This window comes from Elgaria multicarinata, chromosome 2 (assembly GCF_023053635.1).
Source record: "Elgaria multicarinata webbii isolate HBS135686 ecotype San Diego chromosome 2, rElgMul1.1.pri, whole genome shotgun sequence".
NCBI classification, from domain to species: domain Eukaryota; kingdom Metazoa; phylum Chordata; class Lepidosauria; order Squamata; family Anguidae; genus Elgaria; species Elgaria multicarinata.
In genome coordinates, this window is record NC_086172.1 from 144398276 (window position 1) to 144421212 (window position 22937).

At 44.0% G+C, this 22937-nt stretch overlaps 1 protein-coding gene across 3 annotated transcripts in view; it reads left to right on the top strand.

Annotated features, from left to right (window-relative positions):
• Positions 1-467: 467 nt before the first annotated feature.
• The window catches only part of MIPOL1 (mirror-image polydactyly 1), a 226149-nt gene continuing 203679 nt past the window's right edge, over positions 468-22937 (top strand). For all 3 annotated transcript variants that reach the window (XM_063117821.1, XM_063117822.1, XM_063117823.1), the window contains exon 1: positions 468-568. The gene's annotated coding sequence lies outside the window, so the exon portion shown is untranslated. The remainder of the gene's footprint in view (positions 569-22937) is intronic.

The following is a 22937-nucleotide window of genomic DNA, read 5'->3' on the forward strand; positions in this document are numbered from 1 at the left end:
GTTGTAGTTGCCTGTTAATATTGATGCTGGCAGGCTCCGGAGAGGCTGAGGCCCGTTTGTTTTTCCAGCCAAAGGTCCCCCATACAAAACTTCTCTCAGAATAAAGCAAACTTCTCTCAGGCCACCCAAAATCCAGTCTCCGTTGCACACGGAAGCCTTGGGCTCCATTGACTGCCATGTAGGTCCGCTGTTTATAAACATTTAACACGCCCCTAGTCACTTCCTTTCATCCTCCAAAGACACAAATAGCAACTTGTGTTTTGCTATTACTTTTGGCTGTGTAAAATGCGGGGGGTGGGGAGAAGCGCCCAGTCAGGACCCTGCTAAGATCCAGCATTTCTCCCTGTTTCCCCCCATAGCCAGCTGCCACTTCCGCCCCGAGGGAAAAAAATGGCTCTCAAGGACCCCGGAAGTCGTCGCCTTGTGCGGGTCTCTCCATTATCTGCGCGCGGGGCTGAGTGCAGATTGCTGGGTGTGCGCCGCCAAGTGCGCCGAAGGAGCGGCGTCTTCTTTGCCTCTGCTCGCGCTTGTTTGGCCCAACCCCGGGAGTCCCGGGTGAAGCAAGCAGGTAACCTCAGCGTTCCCCCGCCCCCGGGAGAGCCGTCCCGGCGCACGCTGTAAGGATGGTGCGGACCTGCCGTCCTTCGGAGCGGCTGTAGGACTATGTTGTAGCTCAGCCCTCCCCCCGACCTGGTGCTTTCTAGGCGCGTTCGACTACAACTGATGGGATTTGTAGTCGAACGCGTCTAGAAGGCACGAGGCCGGGGAAAGGGTGTTGTAGCCCTTGCTCGGAAATTCTTACCAGCTGCTTTGAGTGGACCATGGAGCGGTTTGCAGAGTTTAAGGGGAGCCGGGTTGGTTGGAGAAGCCGAGGAAATTGTAGTCTCTTGCGACCCTGCGATTGATGCTTGACGTTGATATTCCTATCATTCGCCCCGCCCGTCCGCTCCCTCTTTTCTTCCACAGAGGAATGAGTTACATTAGAGCAGCCTTGCCCAACCTGGTACTGTCCAGATATGTTGGACTACAACTCCCATCACCTGCAGCCAGCATGCTGCAATTCAGCTTTCCCCTAATGTGCTGCTTTCCAGATGTTCTGGACTACAACTCCTTAACAATTGACCATGCTGGTTGGGGCTGATGGGAGTTGAAGTCAAACACATTTTGAGGGCACCAGTTTGGGGAAGGCTACTTTAGAGTAAGTACCAAAGCGTTCTTGATGACATAAATACTATTTATTTATATGATTTATACCCTGCCATTTTATTAAAAAAATGTCATTCAAGGCAGCTATGACCACATGATCGAGGTGAATAAAAGATAGCAACGGATCCCATCCCTACCCCCACATTTTAAAGCCTGGTTCTTTGTGGAAGGCTAATGGTCAGGATTGATACAGTCAGGTCCTTTGTACCTATACAAGAAAAGAGTCTGTGACTCCTCTCCTCAGTCTGACATACCAACAGATGTCTGAAAGCGACAACTTGTGATAACTAGAATTGCATAGGCCTTGCCTGTTGGTGAATTGGACCAGCCTTTCCCCAAGCTAGTGCCCTCCCGGTGTTTTGGATTTCTGTCCCCCTTTGTATGATAATGTAGGACTAGGTGTCATGACTCCACAAAGTGCCAGTGTCAGAATTGAGCCCTGCCAGTTCAGTGACTGAGAAGAGCAATACGGTTTGACAGACACCGGTGTTCTGGTTTGCTTGTTCTGTATGGGCCACTGTAAATCTTACAGATCAGGAGAAGGCCATTTAAAAGCCTTCTAAATTAAAACTCCCACTTCGTCTGCAGTCAGATTCAGAAGCACCCTGTAGGATGTGCAAGGTTGGCGCCAGACATTTTGCTGCGTGACGCAAAGGACCAGATGACGCCCCCTACCCAACTGCACATGTAGAATTGGATCCACAGCTAAATCTGTCTAATATGGTGTAGTGGCTAAAGTGTTGGTCTGAGAGTCAGGAGATCCAGGTTCTAGTCCCCACTCAGCCATGGAAACTCACTGGGTGACTTTGGGCCAGTAACAGACTCTCAGCCCAACCTACCTCACAGGGTTGTTATTGTGAGGATAAAAAAGGAAAGGAGGATTATGTATGCCTCCTTGGGTTCCTTGGATGAAAAAAGGTGGGATATAAATGTTGTAGAGCTAGCCCTGAGTACTGGGTCAGGCAAGCAGCACTGAATTCCAAAGCAGAGAAATAGTCGCCAGAGTTCGGTCTTGCCTAGATGCTCCAAATCAGTGGCATCTTTGTCATTCAACATGCTACTGTGTTGAACTGCCTGGAAGGCCACTTGAAAATTTTCTGTTACACATAGGAGCAATAGTATATGAGAGCACCTCACTGTGTGGAATGCTGCATTGTGGCAAAAGAGAGATTTTTATGTTTCCTTTGATGTTGTACTTGTTGAATTGTTACGTTCTCTGGTACTGTGACACACACACACACACACACTGATGTATTGCACGTTGGATCATTTAATTATTTTTCTTTTTGTTCTGTTTTCTGTCTGGAAATGGAGACTGTATCTGGGTCTGAGAGACTGTTCCAGATGGTAGGCATTGCTTTGATCAGATTAGTTAAGAGGATCAAGGAGAAGGCCTCTTGAAAACAACTGAGAGAGAAATCCTGTGCCCCCTAGACAGCAACTGCATGCCTAGGATTGTTTGGTATCCTGGCTCTGAGGTAGAAAACAGGGTTCAGACCTCAGAGCCAGGAAACTGCAGTCCCCACCCCTCCCCCTCTTTGCCAGTGTGGAGAGAACTGTGCCTGCTACCTTTCCATGCACAGAAAATGGACTGTGGAGATGGGAAAAGGGGGCATTCCTAGGGGAGAGGACTGAAACAGCAGCCATACAACAACTCCTATAGATGCCTCAGCCTCCTAACCCCGCTCCCTGAAGCTTCCACTAGATGGGCAAAATCACCCTTCTAGCTAAAATGCAGAGCAGGAGGTACAACTCTCCTGCCTCTCTGCATAGGATAGTTGTAAGCCTCTGAGTTCAAATGCTTATGAGTACTCTGAGTGGATCCAATAGGATTGCGCCCATAGGCTATAGTCCCATTTACACTTACCTGGCAATAAGTCCCATGAAAATTCAGCAAGTAAACATGTATAGGATTGTGCTATATGAGGAGTGGGAAGGAGTGAAGGACAAAAGAGAAACCCTTTGTTAAAGATGAAAAAATGTTCTAGTTAGCATTCAGAATAACATCAATAAAATACACAGATAGAAAATCTTTGCTATTAAGTTGAATTGGCTCTATCAGCTTTAACATTTTGGAAACGCAATCTTAATATAAATAAAATATTGAATGCTCCAGAGCCTAAGTAGTGCAAGTAAATCACAGTCTGAGATACAGAACTATTGTGATGTAATTTGTTTCTCATTATTGTGATGCAATTTATGTCTTTCCTCCCCTGTCCTCCATCAACACATGTGTGGAATTAAGCTGGTGGAGGCCTGGCTCTGAAATATGCTGTAGATTAGGGGTAGACAGAAGGTTTCTTGTTCTATCCCAGTTGCTTAACAACATTAACAAGAAATCTCTAAATTAGGCTGCTGAAATTAAGAAAGCTGAGTGGGAAACCAGGAATGGATTTTTGTCTGCAACTCAGCTTTGAAAACAAATTCTTGGTCTGAAATGTATGCTCAGAATCACCCTGCTCCATAAGCATGCACAAGAGGTGTGCCAGGTGTGCCCAGGCACACTAATGTCTCAAGCAATAAGCACGAATTGAGGGGGGGGCATTGTGTAGGGATCCAGAGGGGGATCCAGAGGCAGCGGAACAGTCTTCCGGCTGCCCTCCGGCTGCTCCGTCACTACACCAAAGAACCGCTGTCCTCGAGAGAGAACTATTGCTCCCAGTAGCAGGAGCAAAAACAGGCCTGGTTAACAGTTCACTATCCTCCAAAATCCAGTCAATATATTGTTTGAGCCGTTGTCTCAATTAGCATTAATGTGGGATCAGGGCCCACCACGAAGCAGCCTGCGGTGGGCACAGCAGGCGGAGGAATATGGGAAGAGTGGTGAATTGTGCAGCTCTCCCTCTCCAAAGGGCCCACCACTTCTTGGTCCTATAGGCAGCCAGTAGGACCAATAAGTGCCCGCTCACTCTCCTACTCACCTCCTGTCCTGCTCGCCTGCTCACATGCCTCCTACCCACCTGACCTGCTTGGCCAGACAACTCTACTGACTCTACCCACCAACTTACCTTTTTTGGTACACGTGTATGCACCACCTCGCCAGCGCACCACCCGTTAGGGGGTTCCACTTCAAGAGCTGAGTGTTGCCTGCATGAGGTTGGCCAAAGTATTGCAAGATTTCCCTGAACTTTTGAGACCTATTGTGATACTTTGGCTGACCTCATGCAGGCACCACCGGGATCCTGAATGTGGAAACCCTTGATGGGTGGCATGCTGGCAAGCTGGCGAGACACGCGTGTATGCATCCCCCCAAAAAGGAAGCCAGCAGGAGGTACGCAGATCGGATGAGAAGGGTGGTGGCGGCGGGTTCCTGCTTCAGGTGGTTACCTGCCTAGCGCCAGGAGGGGGGGGGATGCAAATCATTGTGAACTGCAATGATTTGCAATGCCAAACGTAATAAATATTTTATTTATTACGTTTCTATACAGTTATGGGGCCTTATCGAAATGTAATAAATAAAATAAATATAATTTGTTGCGCTCTCAGTCTTAGTTTACTTAGGAATTACTTTTAAGTTTTCTCTTATTAATACCAACACTTTTTAGACATTTATAGCTGGAATACTATTCATCTAGCACAATGCTTTTCACTGCAAGTCCCGAGGGCCGCTGGGACCTGAAGTGTGGTCCGTGTGTGTCTGTGGTCTGTGTGTCTCTCTCTGTCTTTGTAGTAGCTGTCAACTCTTAGCAGAAGCTCTCTATCTGTGCCTTGTTTCTTTAACAGTGAGCCGACTGATCTGGGCTAAGAGACGAGGCTTCGGGGCCCATCAGCTGTAAGGTAGGAGGAGAGAGAGGAGAACGCAGGAGCACTCATCCAATTAGCTGGGAGTGGGGGGTCTTAGATGCCAAGAGTCGTGGTGAACTGGGCAGTTGCCAGAGATGGAGGAGAAATTGAATGTGGAGGCAAAAGAGATGGCAAGCAGCATGGCCCTGTGCCGGGAGGTTTTGCAGCACTGAAAAGAGCAGCCCAGTCTCTCAGAGACGAGAAAAGGATCCCTCTTAATACAAGGACCAAATGAACCTGTCAGAATTTTGCCTGCCTACTGACAATGGGGACCTGCTTGGACAAATTGCAGGGTAATGGGGAAGAAAGGCTCTAAAAGGCATTCAGCTGAGTCCAGTGTACAGCACTGCCATTTGATTGGGGACGGGGGAGAGGGGAGCCTTCCTCCCCCCCATGGCCTGGGAAAGACTCCCAAGTGGCTTCAGTCACTGGAACCAAAGTGGCTTCTGCTTGAAAAATAGTAAAGATAAAGGACCATGGATAAAATAGTAAAGATAAAGGCCCAAGATAAATGGACCGTGGTATTCTTAAAACTATTGGCCTTTCCTCTGTGGGTTATTTTTGCCATGGTTCCTCTTCCATAAATTTCAATTGCCAAGTTGCTTTCATTCTTCCGTTATAGAAGCCAGTTCTTGGCAGAATGAAGTATGACAGGTTGCTAGTGTGGCATTTGGACTTGCATGTCTTGACTGGCATGACCTGGCTTAGGATCTTTATGAGTGAGGAAGGGCCTACTCCCAACTTCCACTGAGCAGATGACTGTGAAAATTCCTCAGCAACCATGAGTTTATGCTTCAAGGATACAATACAGGGAGCGGGATACATAGTTCTGTTGGAAACATCCCGTTCAGACTTGTGTTAGTGCAGGAGTGGGGAACCTCAGGCCCAGGGGCCAAATCTGACCCTCCTGGTGTGCCCCAGATGGCCACACTTTCTTTTCCGGGCTCCACCCCATTTCCACCAACCACCAATTGTGGGTTGCTTTCCTAGCTTTTGTACAGATCTCCCTCTCCAGTTCTGAAAGGTTGCAATGTCTCTTCAGAGTTAACTACTGGCAGTAAGAGCTTTAAACTACAATAATCTGGGGTGGGGTGAGGGGTTTTGTTTTTTTGGTATTTTGGGCCCTACCCTGCCCACCAATGAAATGTATCCGCCCAGAGGCTCTCCAGAATTGAATTTGGCCTTTGGGCTAAAAGTGGTTCGACACCCCTGTGACAAAGGATGGCGCATTTTCCTGTTTTCTATGAAAAAATATGCTGAATTCAGTTTTTGCCTGAAAGCACTTTTGCCTAGTATGTGTTCATGGAGTGTTTGGATGCTACCTGTCCTTGATTGCTCAGAACAGACAACCATAATCATAATAAATAAGAATATATATATATATATATATATATATATATATACACACACACACACACACACACACACACACACACACACATACACTATTGTTCAATGAATTATAAAACAATTCTAAATTTAAACATGGGTATACTAGAATGAAGTAGAAAAATATTGGCTTGGATCCAGGATAGTCTTTCTGTTTAAAGGGTTATTTCCCTTCATGGAAGAGGTTTGGATCCAGTGGAACTTCTGTAAAGAGGAAAGAGGGTGGGGAGCTATTTTTGCCTGTTCTCCATGCTGCAACATGTTGATGCAGGATCCACTAGTTCTATAACTGATATAACATGTTTCTATCTCTGCTACAGTTAGTAAGCCAATATGTGTGCTGTAAAGCAGGGTTGTTGAACTTCAGGTCAACGGGCCAAATCTGGTCCACCTGGGATTACCTTCTGGCCTGCTGCAGTTCCCCAAGTGATCACACCCCCTTTCCCTGTCTTTGACCACCAATTGTTTGGAGGTGTTCTGGCTTTTGTGCAGTTCTGTTCCCCATTCTTAAAGTTTGAGTATAAGCTAAAATATGCTTGTATTTTGGATGTTTCAGCCCTGCCCCCTTTGCTGTTGGCAACACCCCCTTTGCCTTCGGGGCCCTGCCAGTAGAACACACCCTCTGCAATTTGAATTTGTCCCTTGGGCTGAAAGAGGCTCAGCAGTCTTGCTAGAGGGCTTGGGGATATAGCCTGAAGGCACACAATGCAGCAACTTTGGTGATGCTAAAGGGGTCTGGATCTCGTCAATGCCTGGATGGGTGACACTTTGGAAACTTATGTGCCCAATCTTGAATTCTATGTAGGAATGGTGGGCTACAAATGTAACAAAGAGCATTGTCTCACATTGTGTTGAATCTTGAAATCTTATTTCAGTCCGAATCACTGGGGGATGTTTTTAAAAATTAAGTAACTACTTACAAATTGTTCCTCTGTTTAAAGTTCTTCTACAAACCATTTAAATTATTACTGCTACTATGTTATGCTTGCTTTAAAGATGGGAGCATCTAGTTACGATAAATATTTTGCTGTATGAAAAATACATAAACGCCCAGAAAGTATTCCAGTGCCAGAGATTTTTATCTGCAAAAGAAAAGCAAACATAAAAAGTTCCTGGCCCTATTCTCAAAGCAATTAAAAATAAATAAAAGTCTATATGTTCAGAGGTTTGTACCTTACCATATATTACGAAAAAGGATATAGGTCCACAACTATATCCTTGTGAAATGGAATCTCCTTCTCATTGAGCTGCTTAAAGGAAGAGTACATAAAACTAACAAAAGTGCATGTAGGGTTAGCACACTTCTTATTATCGTTAAAATAAACTGTGTTTAAGTTATAATGCCAATAGAAGTATTCAGGTATGGCACTGTGGTAGGGAATTCTAGTATCTTTATTGTAAGATCTTATCTGTCCTCCAGCATTAATGTTTTGCTTCCCGCTTTGATTTCCAAATGTATTTTGTTCTCCTAAATATAAAGCAACTATCACGGAAGTTAATAGGCTGTGGGAAACAAATGCAAAATGTATTAGAGCAGGCCACAGATAAATACAAGAAGTGATCAACACAAAATATCTGTGCTGAGCATAGTCATACTTTCAGTGGTGTGTATTGTCTTGGGAGATGGCTAAAATAAACTGTAAATCAGTTGTGGATTGGTGATGTGTTTCTACATGCATACTGACTTGCACAATATACAATCATAAAATGAATAGTTTTTTCTTCTCTCAGAATATTAATGACATAAGCAAAACTTTGCATATTAATAAATGTATGCTTTTAGTAGTAATTAGTATTAGTATTAAAAGTTTACTCCATAGCAAATCATAAAAAGCAGGAGATGGGGAAAAACGTTGTTCCAGCACCATAGTATCTTTAGCCACTAGATGGAGCTATGTGCCAACAGTTTGTATCTAATAGCCCCCTTGCTTAGGATCACAGACTTTTTTTGACATAATTTCTGTTGACATCAGCAAGGCTTGACTTTCAGGAGACATGTTCAGGATCAGGGTGTAATAATATTGACAGAACAAGTGAGCGTATGTGGGCCAAATATATCAGAATTGTATTTCTCATGGACATTGTGAGTAGAATGAAGAACGTACATAAACCCAAGTAATTGTGCACATCTGCAGGAAATAGCTTTGAGATTGTGCAGAGGTTGACAGCATGGGATTCCATGCATTGCCAGGATATATGCATAGCCCCTAAAAGATGGTGGAGAGTATGCGCAAATTGAAAGAATGTGCATGGTGCTGCATATTCATATGAAGTGGGGAATGTATTATTATTATTATTATTATTATTATTATTATTATTATTATTATTATTCTGCCTTTTCCCCAGTACTGGGACTCAAGGCAGTTTACAAGATTAAAACATGTACAATTAAAACATAAATATAAATTTAAAAAAGTTAAAATAGAATTAAACCTGCAGTAAAATTAAAAACATGTTAATTTTTTTTTTTAAAAAAAATCAGTAACAGTTTAAAAAAGGAGGGGGGAATCCAATACATTAACACAGATCCAGAGTAGTTCCAAAAGCCTACTGAAACAAAAAAAAAATGCCTGCCTCTGAAAGTGTAGCACAGAAGGAGCCGGTGTAGCCTCCCTGGGAAGGGTTCCAGAGCCTTGGAGCAGCCACTGAGAAGGCCCTCTCCTGCGTACCCATCAGGCTTGCCTGGGATGTTGGTTGGACTGAGAGAAAGGTCTCCCCAGAAGTTCTCAGAGCATGGGCAGGTTCATATGGGAGAATGCAGTCTTTCAAAGTATTTTATTTATTCATTTCGTTTCATTTCATTTCTGTACAGACCCAGGCCTTAGCTAGACCGGGCTTTATCACGGGGTGAACCCCGGGATCATCCCTGTGCGTCCACATGATGAACAGGGGATCCCAGGATCCCTCCCTTGCCCCAGGATAGAGCCCTCCCCTTTGGGCCCACTTTCTCCGCAGTCCCGGGCTGAGCCCGAGACTGCAGAACGTGTGGCCTGTTGCCCCGGTTTGACCTGGCTCTGCGCAATTTCTCACGCGGAGCCAGGAGCCAAGCATGGGGCACAGCATTCCTCAGGAGCACTGCGCCCATCAGGTGGGGGGGGAGCTGGAAAAGTAGTTAATTTTTTTAAAAAAAACTTAGCTTGCGCTCCTTCCTTTTTAAAAATGGCGGGCACGACTCCTCTCTTCCTGAGGTAGTCGCTCCTCACGTGTAAACGGAGGAGGGATCTTGTCTTAATCACAACGCGAGATCTTCCCTCCTCCGTCGCAGACTATAAGGTAGGTATAGTAAGGCCCCAGTCTTCAATAGGATAGCAAACATCAATATCACTTGGAGGCTATGCTTATTACCTTACCAATGCATTAATTCACTGTTTATTTCCAATGTGCGTACATTCTCCATGTCTTCATATGAAAATGTACAATCAGTAATTTTTACTTGCATGTGTAACATTGCTTTTAAATTGTTTTAACCATATTTAAACTTAAAAACTATGTTTTTAAAAAGGAGCTGTTTTACATACCACACATCTGTTATGTAAGGGAATACAAAACGTCTGCAAAACAGTACAGCTTTAGTTCTGGTTATATTTAGAAGGAATGTCTTCTTACCAGTGAAACCTCAAAAGCCGTCAACTAAGTCGTAAACCGTCTTTGAGTTGAGACTTCTGTAATTCACATCTGTCACACAGAATCTAGTGACCTAGATTTGACTAGTGCCATTGTAGTGTAATTATGCTCCTGGGCTATATCTGATATCCCAGAAGAAAGGTGTAAAGTTTATTTTCAAAGGTTATGGATTTGGTTGAGTCATGTCATTGTGCCACACACACAAGAGGAATCTGCAGAAGTCTTCCCTGATATTTATGCAAGTATAAACGAACACATTCAAGCTTCAAGGAACGGTGTTAAATGCAAGGCAGGGAAAGGTAATGTTTTGACACTTGTCAAAGTGATTGAACAAAACAACTTAGAATTCTGTTGAAATAGTACCTTTTTCCTTGTTCGGGTTGTCTTTGATGGATGAAATAAATTTGAGCTTCTTACTGGAATATTAGCCCTATGGGTTTTATTTTTGCATTTTTGAACTCTGTGGTATTGCACAACAGTTTTAATAGGTAGGTTTTAAGAGTGCTTTAAAAAAATGTTTTGGAGGAGGGCTGCTGCCCAAACTGAGGCATAAAAATGGAGCAGGGTGTGGGAGAGAAAGACACCTAGGGGGATTACTCTAGGGACCCCCAAATACACCCACTACTCCTGAAAAGTATTGTAAACCTTATGATTCACAGCAAATTATTTGTCAAATGATCCCAATAGAGTAATGTCCAATCTTTTTGTTTTTGTATGTGGTTTTAAATTCCTGCCCCTTTCTCGACCACGCCCGAGCCTGGTCCTCGTTTCCAAACCAGCAAGGAGGAGCCAGTGAAGCTAAGTGGGAGGGCTGCATCTTTCAAACTAGTAGGCCTGAAGAAGCCAGATTCCCCACAGTTTGGTGGAGTCTGGTCCATTCTGCTACCCCCATTCTCCTTCCTCTGTAAATCAGGTCTAACATTGATCAATGCTGGTATCATGAGTTGAGAACTATAGCTTGAACATATATGTATGTCTTCAGGGGAAACATATCTCTAGGTGCAAACAATAATATTGTATTTATTTCTGGCAAAAATGTGGTCAGCTTAGGCTTGGATCAATCAAACTACGAGTGGAATTCTACTTCAGAATGGGGCTTTCCTGCATCTGCCCTCCTGTTGGGTTGAGGAATGTTCTGGAAAGGCACTGCGATGTCATACAGAGAATGTAGCAAGAAGGGGAAATTGGCATATATCAGTGACAACCCCTCACCACTCATGAGGATGGGCCCTTTGATAGACATTTTAATTAAGAAATTAACAGAGCAATCATAACATGCTCAAGGATGGATGGGCAATGGGGGCAGGCAAAGTGGTGGACTGCCTGACCCTTTCAAAGCCCGGGTGGCGCATGCTGGCCGGGGTGGGAAGTGAGTGGTTGGTTTTCCAGACTCTTTAGCCAAGTGGATTTTTTTTTCTTTTTCCCGAATCCTCCCTCCTTCCCCACATTGAAACAATTGTGGGGAAGGGAATAAGTTACGTCAACTGCAGGCTGATGTAGCTGAGGGACCCAGTCCAGTTGACTCCGCTCCACCTCTGCTTTGTTTTGGGTCCTAGCACTAGCAGGAACACTCCTGTCAGTAAATCCCCTACTCTGGAGCTTTCCGCAGGCATAGCTAGGTCCTTTGGGTGTGGGTTTCTTCCCTGCCAGTGGAGTTCCTCTCGACCAGTATAGACATGCTTCTGTTGCATCCTATCCCCCACAACTTGGACAGCTGCCTGAAGGCTAGGAGTGCATGGCCCATTACAGCCCTATTCCCATTTACCTAGGAGTAAACCTCATGGAATTTTATGAGGCTTACTCTCAGGTAAATGGGTATAGGACTGGCAGCTGAATGTCTATAGGATTGCACGGTTTTAGCAAGAGTTGGGGCTTCTTTTTGTAGAAAAGAAACACAGGTTGTATTTTCTTCCGAGATCTGAATTGTTAGCAGTGAAAAATGATTATAGTGCCTGTTTTTATTATATTTAAATGGTAACAGTTGGAGCAAGCCTATTGTCTGAATAAGCTCTTGTAAAAGTGTACTGAGGAAAGCTTTAGTGGGTTCAAGGTAGTGGAAAAATTGCTTTCAGTACATCCTAGTAAAGATCCTGTTTAAAACAGATGACACCCTGTCATGTTCAGTAACATATCCGTCATCAACTTCATTCTAATTCTTTAAGCTGAACAACTTCATTCAAGCTTGTAGCTTGTCTTGTCAAGCCACCAAGAGCTTCATAACTTTGCCATCAAGCATAGAGTTACACCAGCTGTTCATAAATCATTCAGTTGCATTTTAATTTTAACCGTTTCTTCGGTTAACTATTGTGTGTGTGTGTACACATGCGCGTGTCTGAACGGTTGTTTGTTTGTTTTAAAAGGGGGCTGACTACCAAGAAGTTCCTAATTACTTCTTCCTAATTATGAAATCTGGCCTGCCTCAAAGGCAAGCTAACCGTCATGTAGTTCTCTTAAAGAGAACTACATGACTATCTTAAAGAGAAATAGTCACACTATTTCTATATAGCTAAAGTTTAGCTCTGATAGCAAAAAGCATAGTTTGCACTAGATTTGTGTGCAAATGGCCTCCCAAAATTCTCCAGCCTATTTGTGGCTTCCATTTTTCTGCTTCATCTTCAGGGTGTTTTATTTATTTATTTATTTATTTATTTATTTATTTATTTATTTATTGCATTTATATCCCACCATTTTTCCTCCAAGAAACCCAAGACGGTGTACATAATCCTCATCCTCCTCTCCGTTTTATCCTCACAACAACCACCCTGTGCGGTACATTGTGACTGGCTCAGAGTCACCCAATGAGCTTCCATGGGTGAATGGAGATTAGAACCCAGATTTCCCACCTCTCAGTCCAACACTCTGGCCACTATACCACACTCGCTCCTTCCCTAAATGCCCAATTTCCCATGCTGGATTCCTTCTGTCGTCAGTGCTGTGCCATGCAACAGCTTGGACAATGTGCTGTATCTTGTAAAGATGAGGGCATGATGGTACGGACACAGGTAGTACATGCTCCAATTATGTTAAACATTTTTAAGCTCCTTTAGTTTCAGTGGGAGAGTTGTACCACAAATAGCAGTTTTCAGGGGGTGATTTTTGGCACAAAAATGTGTATGTAAGGGCATAAGAACATAAGAAAAGCCATGCTGGATCAGACCAAGGGTCCATATAGTCCAGCATTCTGTTCACACAGTGGCCAACAGGGAAACACACAAGCAGCACCCTTTTGCCCACGAGTGCAACAGCACTCTTCCATCTAAGTACCCCAGCAGCTGGTGGACATAGGTATATACTGCCTTTGATACTGGAGGTAGCATATAGCCACCAGGACTAGTAGCCATTGAAACCCTTATCCTCCGTGAATTTGTCCAATACCCTTTGAAATCCATCCAAATTGGTGGCCATCACTGCATCTTGTGGTAGTGAATTCCATAGTTTAATTATGTGCTGTGTGAAGAAGAAATTCCTTTTATCTGTCATGAATCTCCTACCAATCAGCATCATGGGATGACCCTGGGTTCTAGTATTATGAGGGAAGGAGAAAAATGTCTCCTTATCTACTTTCTCCACAGCATGCATAACTTCATACACCTCTACCATGTCTCCCTCTACTCCCCATTTTTTCCAGACTAAACAGTCCCAGCTGTTGCAACCTTTCCTCATAGGGGAGTTGCTACAGGCCCTTGATTGTTTTAGTTGTCCTTGTTTTTGTGGGTAGGGAATGCTGGGGGCATGTCTACACCAGGGGAGGGGAGGGGGAGGATCTCACAATATGCTGATCGGAAGATCCTCCCTCTCAGTCCACATGGGCCACGCAACGGCCCAGGCATTGTGCCCGTTGCGGCAGCCATTTTTTTTTACAGACAAGAAGAGCTGGAGCACACTTGCGCTCCAGCGAAAACTAAAAGATAAAAAAGAAACAAAGTCCTGACCCTGCTCCCCACCCCACCCCCGATGGGCACGGAGTGCCTGAAGAGCTCCGTGCCCGGTTTCCGGCTCCTCGCGTTTACTCGCGAGGAGCTGGGACGAAACCGGGATAGCCGCTCACACCTCCTGTGGTCTCACAACGATCCCAAGACCGCAGGAAAAATTGGGCTAAGAGCCATTCCGGTTATCCCAGGGAAATGGAGGGATCTTCCCTCCCTGCCCCCGGGATCCCCTGTGCGTCATGCAGGATGATCCTAGGACAATCCCCAGGATAAGGCATGGTGTAGACATGCCCTGGGCGCTGTAGGACATTTTTCTGTCTAAACATGCATGGGATTGCACCCTTAAAAGACTTTTAGGCTGTGCAGTTCTTTAGTGAAGCTATCTGGTGGCATACAATAAGGATGATAGAACATCAGTGTAAAATATAAAACTTTGTAAAAGCAGAGCAGAGCAACAGTGTAAAAATACAGCAGAAAGCTAGAGTATGATATCTACAATTTTGCCCACTAAACCTGATGCACACTAGCCAAAATCAGAAGTGCGCACAGTCCTTGGATCGTTGACATGCAATACAATAAACCCTCCCTTAATCTTTCTTTACATTACAGCAAAGCCTTTTTTTTTCCTTTTCATTACACTGTATATTTTGGTTTGTAAGTTGGAAATGTGTTTCTTTAACAAGCATGTTCCTTAAATAGAAATTCCAACAGAGTGCCCTACGCATAGCTAAAAAATCAACTGTGTAGGGTTGAAGCCTCAGATAAAGTTAAAGCCTGAGTATATAAAAATAATGATTGTTAAAATGTCAAGGTAATGAAAAGTCAGAAAATAAATTATAGCTGTTATTAATTTTGAATTGTATTCAAACATAGACATTTGTAGCATAGATGAAAGCTGATTACAGAGAGATACAATTCAATTTTATTCAGGTTAATTGTTTTATGTATTTTACATTTATTTATAAGATTAGATAAAGGCTTGGAATTCTCAATATACAACACAGTATGGTCCTGATGGATGCCAAGGTCAGAGCATGGAAAGCCCTTCACTTAGAAAGCACATTACTTTCGAGGGAAATACAAAGTGAATAAATTGAGACTGGAAATCAATTGCCCTCCTCATGACACACACTCAGGTTTTATCACAAGTTGTAGAATGAGGCAGTTTGAACGTTGTAGAGCAGTCAAGTATACATGTAACACGGCAGCAGGACCATTCATATCAAGAATCGAAGAAAGAAGATGAATCCTTCTGCATTTCTTCATGTTGATGCAACTTTTTCTAAGGTATCTTCCAAAAAATGGAGAAGCTGTGCAGAAACATTCATTGCTAGATCAACACCAGAATAATTTAACATTAATTAAAGGGACTGCTGTAGTGCATCCGTTGAATATCTCCACATATTTGAGGACTAAAGAGTTTTCTTCTGAACTGTCTAATATGTCCTGATGACATACAGAGACATTTAAGTTATAGGTAAAGAACCACTTTGTTCAAGCAATTTGATGCATGACAAGAAAATAAAAGTAAAGGTCCAGAGGTTATGTCCAAAGTAAATAAGGGAGCAACCCTATGAATGTTTAGGCAGAAAAAAGTCTGACAACTCCCAGCATTCCCCAGCATGGTTGGCTAGAGAATGCTAGGAGACTTCTTTCTGTCTAAACATGCATAGGATTGCACTCTAAAATGATTAAGGATTGTCTAAAAGTAAAAAACCATCTTAAACTCTAGTTACCATCCTATTTAATAGAATCTCTTTAATATGTTTTTCAATAGTTCTTCATAACCTCTTATATGTGATAGGATTGATCCAGACCTGCCCTTCCACGAACAGAACCTATTCCTCCCCCCCCCTCCAGCCCCTAGCATTACCTCCATTGTAATAAGATCTGCCACCACCATGGCTGGCAACCCCTCCTTCTCTTCTGCTAATCTTTCCTGCAGTATCTCCTTGCCTCCCCAGTTCTCCACGTTTTCTCTATTTTCTATATATTTCCCCCCCAACAACAGAAATTATCACAAGTTTCTTGATAAGTTTTGAAGTTGAAGAAATTCTGGATACAACCTTTCAAGTCCATCACAGGTAGCATCCAGAAGAAGGGCATACTTGTCTCCAGACATGTAAGAAAGCCCCATCCTGCCTAATTTTTCCACATCTCCATACTATTAAGTCTGCCTTCACTCTCTTGAGGTTCAACAAACTCATAGTGGCCCTCCCTATGCACTTTAGAATCTAAGGCATACACATACACTTTTTCTTCAGTAAACTACTGACCAGATCATCCTTCCATACAAGAATCATCAGGGATGTTCTGATGGTGGTCTACCCAGCAAGTGGGTAGACCACCATCAGAATGTGATCCCCGAAAATTTCTCTGAAATGGAATTTTCTCCTCAGACAAAAAGAGGTTGTCCCCCTGCCGCCGCCATAGAGGTTTGTCTGGCACCATCTTTGTTGTCTTTTCAGGGCCAAGTGAAGACCTTTTGTTCATGTAGGCCTTTTAAATAACTCATGTAGTCTCAGCCTCTCAGTTTCAAAGTCTGTGTTTCAACTCTGGTGTTGCTATAAGTTTTGTTTTCTGTTGCTGTATTTATGTTGTTTTTGATGTTACAGTTTTATGTCCTCTGCAAATCGTGCTTAGACTTATTAATTGTAAGCTGGCCAGAGAATTTCATTTTATGGCATACACAACTTGTCAATGAAAAAAATAATTAAAATAAATCAATTGTCAACATCCCGGAGACATGGTTGACTGGCTTAGCAGACAACACCTCTGATCAGGTCGAGTGGTTGCTTTGTGAGGAAGTATTTACTCCAATCACCTTGAGGTGGAGGAGCCCGGTAAACAACAAAACTCCATGTCTCCTTTCCAAATTGAGTGACTAAATATAGGGGGCTTCGTTATGATTATAGCCTGCTCTCAGATATGCAGATGACACCACTTTGATGGCTGAAAGCGAGGTGGAGCTGAGGAGCCTTATGATGAAGGTGAAAGAAGAAAGTGCAAAAGTTGGGTTGCAGTTGAACCTAAAAAAACCCCAAGATTATGGCAACCAGCTTGATTGATAACTGGCAAATAGAGGGAGAAAACGTGGAGGCAGTGACAGACTTTGTATTTCTGGGCGCAAAGATTACTGCAGCCAGGAAATCAGAAGACATTTACTTCTTGGGAGGAGAGCAATGACAAATCTTGATAAAATAGTTAAGAGCAGAGACACCACACTGACAACAAAGGTCCGCATAGTTAAAGCAATGGTATTCCCCGTAGTAGCCTATGGCTGCGAGAGCTGGACCATAAGGAAAGCTGAGCGAAGGAAGATAGATGCTTTTGAACTGTGGTGTTGGAGGAAAATTCTGAGAGTGCCTTGGACTGCAAGAAGATCAAACCAGTCCATACTCCAGGGAATAAAGCCAGACTGCTCACTTGAGGGAATGGCAAAACTGAAGTACTTTGGCCACATAATGAGAAGACAGGATACCCTGGAGAAGAGGCTGATGCTAGGGAAAGTGGAAGGCAAAAGGAAGAGGGACCGACCAAGGGCAAGATGGATGGATGATATTCTGGAGGGGACAGACTTGACCTTGGGGGAGCTAGGGGTGGCGACAGCCGACAGAAAGCTCTGGCGTGGGCTGGTCCATGAAGTCACGAAGAGTCGGAAGCGATTGAACGAATAAACAACAAAAAACATGCTCAAAGCAGGTCGCAACACATTTATTTACAAAATTTTGGAGTGGTGAACAATAAATATAATAAAAGAATAAAAACACTGTATTAAAATACATTTTTTAAAAGAACAAAGTTCTGATAAAATCCCAGTACTGGTAAAAGCCACAGCTGGTCATTCCTAAAGCTTCCAGAAACAACAATTTGGCGTCTGCCTGACCTCCAAAGGCAGAGAATTCCATAGGAAGGGGGCCACCACACTGAAGGCTTTTCTCTGGGTAGACTCCAATCAGACCATAAGTATAACAATTATGGAATTATTATATGAACAGCAATTGTCAAATGAATAGCAATAAATATAACAGTGATGAAAATGTAACAAGAAAGCCATCCTAATCCTGTGATGTTGCCAGTTGGAAGGGGTTAGGATTTGGCATAGAGGCCCCTCTCCTGCCATGGAGGCCCTCATTGCACTCACAGAGAACACTCCTGGTAGAAAGCTAATGTTCCCACTGGTGGTACCAAGAGGGCCATTGTGGGGACAAAGCTGCCCCATTCCCCAGAGGGAAGCCCATTTTGGTCCCTTGAACAACACCAGCTTGGAGCTGGCCTAGCTAATTCCTATCAATTGTTTTCAAGGGGAGGGAGGATTTAAAGTGAAGAGATCCGCTGGTCTGAAAAGCCTATCAAAACAACCACTCCCCACCTTCCGTCTTGGCCAGCATGAGCCAGAAAGCTTTCGAACCAGTGGTCATAGGGCACACATGATTGCGCTGCCCACCAATGAGTGTCGTAGCACTTCTGACTTTTTCTGATTTTAAGGTCTGAGTGCTGATGATTGTTTTTAATTTTAGAAACTCTTCTAACATCATGGCCACCACTGCCAGGGTATTCAGTTAGTTTTAGTGTTCTGAGGTGATGTCAAGACAAGGAGAAGTCAATTATCCCTGTGGTTCTCATAACAGCCTAACCTGTTGGGAACTATTTTCCCTTTCTATGCCACGTGGTAAAAAGCTAGAAATAATTGTGGGATATAATTGTTGCTTCCCTACTGCACTGAAGGTGACTGCTGTGTAAAGGCACCAGGTAGCATTAATTAAAAATACAGTTTTCCCCTTGAAATGTAATTTGATCCAGTCCTTTGCCATCCTGGTAAGGCTAATATTTGTCTCTAGCCTGTTTTTTAGGGATTTGAAGTGATATTATAGCCTTTGAAGGTTACTAAATAATAGACAAATTATTATTCTGTTCTCCTCCCCACCCCCACCATTTATCTTTTACAAATTCTAAGAAAGCTGTTACATGCAAAGGCAAATACTCCTATTTCTTCTTTATAACTTCATACAGGTAAAGAAGAAGCCAGGCTACTGCAGTAGTCATGTAAGAGAGATGCATTGGAAGAGTCATGGCGATTCTTAATTCTGCTGTAAGAAAGCCGTCATAATTTTGCCCGCTGCTGCCCTTTGACCTTTACATTTATTTATTTATTTATTTATTACATTTTTTATACCGCCCAATAGCCGAAGCTCTCTGGGCGGTTCACATGCCATGTCATCCCTGGAAATTATACATTTTAGCTTTTCAGGGTTTGCATGCATGTTTTCTTGTGAACCACCCAGAGCGCTTCAGCTATTGAGCAGTATAAAAAATTAATAAAAAATTAAATAAATAAATAAATACTATTTTTTCACAATTAAGAGCCCAATTGTATGGGCTGCGCCATTATTAGAAGAAACCTTAGGCCTCAGAGGCTTCTGAGTATCCACTGCCCTGCCAGGCTGCTGCTAACAGGGCAGGGGGAGTGATGGATTTTTGCCCGCTTGTCCTCCTTTTCCCCCTATGTGGGCCTCTGAGCCTGTCTAGAGTAGTTGTGCTGCTGGGGGTGCAGCTGGGCTGGAGAGGCCATAGGATATCTTGTATCCTCCCCTCCCCTCCCCACCCACTGCAATGTCTCTTTTAGACCTGCCCGGGGTCCTCCGAGGCCACTTTGCAACCTCAGCACGCAGGCACCACTTTTTTTCCACTGCAAGGGGAGGATCAGATTCTGGAGTCATTTCTGTTGAATCATTAGTTGTTCAATTCTAGATAAGAGGTTTCAATGAAGTTCTTTTATATAAACCAAATAGTAGAACCCTGTGAGATGTGCACCATGGCACTTCTCCTGAGATAAGTTAACTTAAGGAAGTTCATGGAAGAGACGTTTTGTGTCGCCTCATTCCTCTGCAACCACCTGTGTGCCCTCCCAAAAACCTCTAGTGGGTCAGGGGGCCCTTCTGAACTATGTGGAAAGGGGGTATAGTGAGCTGTTGTGGGTGGAGAGTTAAAACTATCCCTCCATGAATTTTCTCAAGTTTGCTTATCTTAGGCTCCAAGTCCTATTTGGGGGCAATTCACCCCTGCCCAGTGGCCCCCACCTTAAATTGCTCAGGAAGGCTACCAGGCTGTCCAAAGTGTTCATTTTAGGGAGCACAGATGGCAATGGGGGGAAGGGGAGAAAGAAGAGACAGGAACTTCTGTGAACTTCCTTAAGTGAACTTATCTTAAGATCTGAGCCTATGTCTCAACAGAAACCTTTCTCTCTTTCTTCTGATGAACAATTTGGCACATCATCTTTTGTTCTAGAAATCTATTTGGGGAATCTTGAATTACAGATAAGACATTTCTGGGGAATTGTTTGGCCTTAAATTTACCTGAACCCCACCCAAGTGGGGTTCTGCAAAGGACTGCTTTAGAAACACCCATGTCCCACAATGAATGCTCATTTCTAGTCTCATTTCTTATTGAGGTAATACTATATGTCTTACACAACACACATCATTTATATGAAAGCTTGCAACTGTTCTTTAAACTATAGGACAAAGCCAGTAAATACAACTTCGTGGATCAAGTAGCAGCTTCCTAGGTGAAAGATACAAAGGTGAAGGATATTATTAGAATAGAAGGAAAGAAACAGTTGGGTGTCTGAAAACACTTGCTGATCTACTGCAAATGACCTGGAGATCTACTTCATGCTCAGTCCTGGTCCATGTGGTCTTACTCTTGCTTATGCTTTGGAGAATCTATTCTGAAGAGAACTCATGTCTTATGTGATATGGGGCCTTAAGACCCCGTCTGGAAAATGAAAGTGTAGCAAGCTGCAAAACAGGGAGTCACTGCTAATAAGTGCCAAGGCAAATGTTCCATGGAAATAACTTGGGTTTCTTCTGAATGCACCAGACAAATATATTCCCAGCCATTTGAATGTACATGGATGAGTATCTACTAAACTGGGCCTTGAGATATAGGGAAGTAAAAGGTCTGGCAGAATGATAACTGCAGGGCCAGATCTACACGTCGTAGCGAAGGCACTTCCGTGCGCCTTTTTTAAAGACGTAACCTAAAAGAAGCGCCTCTTTCTTTACTGTGTGTACTGTGAGCTAGGCAGCGCCGCCTGCGGAAGTATCTCTACCCCATTCAAAGACGCTGCTCTGCTCTGGCCGCTTCCCCCTCGCGTGTTCTTCCATTCGAATAATCCCCCCTCCCACCCGGCAGCTCTTCTGGTGCGTCCCAGCGGCGGCGGCTCCTCCTGCAAAACACTTTTCTCCCTCGGTGTATTTGTATTTGCATTTGCGTGTGCGCGGCGGACGAGTTCAGCTCCTGCCTCTCGCTCTCCCCCGCGGTGTCATCTCCCCGGGACTCTCTTCGGTGTGTGCTCACACACGCGCACGCAAACGCAAATACAAACACACCGAGGGAGAAAAGTGTTTTGCAGGAGGAGCTGCCGCCGCTGGGACACGCCAGAAGAGCCGCCGGGTGGGAGGGGGGATTATTCGAATGGAAGAACACGCGAGGGGGAAGCGGCCAGAGCAGAGCAGCGTCTTTGAATGGGGTAGAGATTCTTCCGCAGGCGGCGCTGCCTAGCTCACAGTACACACAGTAAAGAAAGAGGCGCTTCTTTTAGGTTACGTCTTTTAAAAAGGCGCACGGAAGCGCCTTCGCTACGACGTGTAGATCTGGCCCAGGTGAACTTGAGGCAGTCCAAGCGCGTTTTGTTGTCATCTGCAAGCTTTCTGAAGTCAACGCTTAAACCACCCGCTTTCTGATTTGTAAAGACATTTGCTTTGAGACTTGCATTGGAGATTCTGTTGATTTCCAGATCCAGGGCTTACGGAAAGGCTTCCGTCTATTCTTTCTGCCATCCCTCATCCTGCCGGGTCCTCCCACCTCCGGAATATTTGCTTAGGTCACCATTGATTGCAATTGGCATAGGAAAAGCCCTCGGGCCAGAGAAGTCTCTCTTCTTCTTTTTTTACTTTCTCATGCACTCATTGTAAGGTTGACCTGAGTTGCAATCTTCAGTGTGCCTTTCCTCAGTTCTGGCGTTATTCCAGACATAACTCAACATTACTGTTCTGAAGGCACATAGACTGCAGCATACAGTGCCAGGAATAGTTGGAAGCTGCCAAAGCAGATGTAGCTTTGTAGCACAGCCAAGCTTTACCCTAAAGCCCATCCAACAAGCATCCAGAAATCCATGTCCCTAATTCCCCACATATCCCATATAACACAGCCTTCCCCAACCTGTCACCCCCCAGATGTATTGGTACAACTCCCATAATCTCCCGCCAGCGGCTGTTTGGGAGGATTACAAAAGTTTATTTATTTATTGCATTTTTATACTGCCCAATAGTCAAATAGCCAAAAGTTGGTGAGCACCAGGTTGGAGAAGGCTGACACATTGAGCAATATTCTCAACATGATATTAATAGTGTGAATTAAACTCCCTCCCATGGTCCTGACAAAAGCTGTTTCTCAGAAGTTGATATTTGTATTTCAAGGGGAGTCTCCAACTACCAGCTTTGGGGAAGTGGTTTTATTTGGACAGTGGCAGGGAGAGAGAGAAAGAATTATGCTCCACTTCCCGTAGGCCGGAGGCTGCTCAGGTTTCTCTGCAGCTGCCCTTTACGTTTTTAAAAGTACTTGGTAAATTGCATTCACACAACTAATATCAGGTCTAGTTTGGTCCTGAAAGGGTGGGGATGTAAAGCAGTTTATCAACAGGGACCCTGAGTGGGTGAGCAGCAAAGGGCACTACTTTGATGTCCTATTACCAGCACTTTGAATTGTTCTCAAAAAGTCTTGAAGCCAATGAAGATTGAACAATATCTGTTGCATGCCTGGAAGAACATAAGAGCTGGGCTGGATCAGATGAAAGGACTATCTAATCCAGCATTCTGTTTCTACGGTGGCCAACCAGATGCCTGTGGGAAGCCCTCAAATAAGACATATGTGCAACATCATCTTTCTGCCCATGTTCCCCATCAACCCATGTGCATAGGCATACTGCCTGATACTTGAGGT